The following is a 3,346-nucleotide window of genomic DNA, read 5'->3' as shown; positions in this document are numbered from 1 at the left end:
CACCATAAACGGCTGTTAGACTAATAAAATGTTACTGCATGACCTATACACAGATCCTAGACAGTGTAGTCGGTCATTAAGAGCCTGCACTTGAGAATTCAGAATACCTAGGTGAGAATAGCTATTCGACTGCGTACCAACTGCATGATTTGGGGGAAATTTAAACTCTCAGAGACTGACTTTCTTTTGCTGTAATAACAGCCTGCCTGAAAGTTTATTCGGGAATTCCCTGAAATAAAGCACATAAAATTCAGTACATTGTCTAATACATAGCAAATGCTCAATATTAGCTGCTTAAACTTGTGTTTTAAAGGGAGAGAAAATTATGTCTGTTTGCTAATATGTTTGCCTGTATATGCGAAGACTATCTCTCAGTTGCCCTCAATGACAAGAACCCACTACCTGGGAAAGGGGCACTAGTAAGACTTTTCTTATTATATAGCGTTTCCTACTTGGAGAAAATGTTAACTACCTGAAATCATTACCTTTTGAAAATTCATAAAATTTAAATATAGCAAATAAATAAGAGTGGCTATAAATTTTACTCCCTTCTAAGCAGTGCACATATGCTGCGTTTTCTATAATGTGTTAGTACAAAGTTGGAGGAGGACTCATATTTCTCTTCTTTTTTTTTTTTTTTAGCCTAAGGGATTTCCCATAATTGTTTGTTTTGCTCTCTCTCTTTTTTTTTTATGCAGAGGCCATTTATTTGGTCCATAAGTACAGTATAGTTGTATTTGAGTTTTACAAAACATCAAATATAAATAACCTGAAACTGTAACAATACACAAAAATTGGCTTCTTACACAGACATACCAGGCAGTACAAGCTGAAAACTTGAGTAAATTAACATTGTTTTACATCAATATACAGTGCCAGTTCATATTTAAAGACAAGTCTCAATACAGCACTTGATACTTTTTTTAAATCTGTTTCAGTTAAGAGTATGAAAATGGTTAGATCTAGGCTAAAAATAATTCTTTTTCTAACCAAAAATAAAGGCATAATATTTATAACCAGGTATCAACTTTACTAAACCACAATATTTTAAACTGTTAAATGATACCTAAGAATATTTACATTAAAAAAGGCAACATGCATTGTGTTGTTTCTTCTCATGACTAGTTATGCAAACGCTTTGTTCAGAGGGTTTTAAAACTATATTCCTACTTTCCATACAGCATTCCACAATGTGTCTGATAGTTCTAGCAAAATGAGTGCTTTCAAAGGGAGCAGAATCATCTTCAAGTCACTGGGGTCAACTTTTTCCTTTTGGAACAAAGGACATTGGATGATCCATGCAGTCAGAGGGTTCTGCTGGAGGCACTGCTGTTCAATCTAATGCTATAATATCATCAAGCTCTCTTGTCTGTTCTGTGCGTGACCTCTTTGTACTGATATTCTCTTTCTCATCCAATTTCCTCTTGCGACTTCTCTCTTCACTGATGTCAGCATTATTTGAAGGACCTTCTTCATCGGAATCAACTATGAGCACATCATCTTGCTCTTGTGCTGTGGATGTCGAAGGCTGAGCTCCATCGTCACTGCCATTGGTTATGCTTTTGGCAGCATCTTCAGCTTGTTTGGGCCCCACTTTTTCTGGGGCATCACCAACAACTTCAAATTCAATATCCTTTCCTAGGTCTTCACTATGAAGGATGTTGATCAATAAAGTGTAGTCCTGAAGAAAGTCGTCTGCTTGAAGCCGGCTCCCATTTCTAATTCCAAATTCTGACAACTTCTTGTGATTATTAGCTTCTGTCTCTTCCTCTTCCGAAGATATTAGGATTGTTCCTTTCCCATCCTCGATTTGGACATCTGGTGCTACCATTGAAAATTTTTCTTTCACAATCTTATCTTGTAATGTGAGAACGGTCACTTTATGGACATTCAGGCACACAGTCACCTCTGGCTTGCTGGCACATATGTAACAATTAGGGTTGGGAGGATCCAGTACACAAGGCACAAGGAGCTTCTTCCTTGGGTTTGGTTGTTTATTCAAAAAGATTGTTCTACACTGGTCTATTTTTCCTGATAAAATCTTCAATCCTTCCAATACTATTAACCCAGCAATCACCGCATTAGTAGTAGCGATAGCAGGAATAATGTTCCCTGCCATTGATTTTATATCAAATCTGCTCTTCATATTCATACTGAAAATATGCATCCTGAGATTTGCAGCAGAGGTGACAAAATCCATTGCAGATGGGTCATCCTTGTCCCAAATGAGCTCAGCTCCATCCCCCTTTTCTGCTAAATGAACTCTCAAAGTCTCAATGCTCTTTGAAAAAAGACGTGCATAGCTCTTTACATCTAGAACTTGCTGGTCTTTCAGACCTAACTGGGGTTCATTTTGTTGATCTGCTGCATTGATTTCCTCTCCTAAGGGGAAAAAAAAATATTAGAAATTTCACTATTAAACATCATTCCTCTACTGTTCTTTAAAAAGCTTGGTAAAAAGTTTAACTGGATCATATCCAGTTGATTTAGCCCATTCCTTTGTGGAAATACGCTTAATGTCACCATCTTCATTTGATGCTCTGACTCTGGCTTCAGCTTCCATTGGTTCCCAGGAAGCTTCAGGGTCAGCTCTGTCAGGGGATACTTCTTGATCAGCATCTTCTTCCCCAAACAACTGGTTGAACAAATACTTTGCCCAAACAATGCAATGAATAGGTTCTGAAGGTGTGTTACGAATTGTACAGCCAGGAAAAGTTCTCTGAGTTGGTTTGGGATGACATTCATGACATTCAGTCACACCCTTTTTGATAGTAGTTACTTGCCCAAGATAACCAGCAGTTCCACTCTCAATAAGAGGGACATCAGCTGCCAAACACATCCTATTAACATGGTTGCGGGCAGCTGGAAGAAAAATACTAGTTAGCAGGACTTTATGGGGGAAAAGAAGAAATTAATTAACCTTTAACTAGGTTGACACTTACCCAAACTATTTCTTATTGCTTTTATTTTACATGCAATTTCTTTCCTTTTTCCTTCTTTTTATTCTTAACAATCCCTCAGCTACAAAGAGATATTGCTTCCCCATTCTCTTCTTAGTAGAGTACAAATTAATCTGATATCATAAATAGAAAATCCATTAAAGGATAGGATATATAAATGGATAAATAGAAATGGTATGAGAAATTACCTGGGCCTTTGATCTTCCAACATGTTTCTTTTGAAACAAAAACTGCCTGTTGAGGTTGCTGACATCAATAGTATCCAGATCAATCAGGTCGATGTGGGAGAAGCTGGTGATCACGAGGTTCTTGAGGAGCTCACAGCCGATGCCGCCCACGCCCACCACCAGCACCCGGCCCCTGGCCACGGCCTCGGCCAGCTCTCG

General features: G+C 38.2%; 1 pseudogene; it reads right to left on the bottom strand.

The window, feature by feature from the left end:
• Positions 1–682: 682 nt before the first annotated feature.
• LOC102257031 overlaps positions 683–3,346 on the bottom strand; it is a 6,341-nt pseudogene continuing 3,677 nt past the window's right edge.

Source organism: Myotis brandtii, unplaced genomic scaffold, assembly GCF_000412655.1.
Source record: "Myotis brandtii unplaced genomic scaffold, ASM41265v1 scaffold1076, whole genome shotgun sequence".
NCBI classification, from domain to species: Eukaryota; Metazoa; Chordata; class Mammalia; order Chiroptera; family Vespertilionidae; genus Myotis; species Myotis brandtii.
Note: the sequence above shows the minus strand (reverse complement) of the source record. Positions and strands in the feature narration are given on the sequence as shown.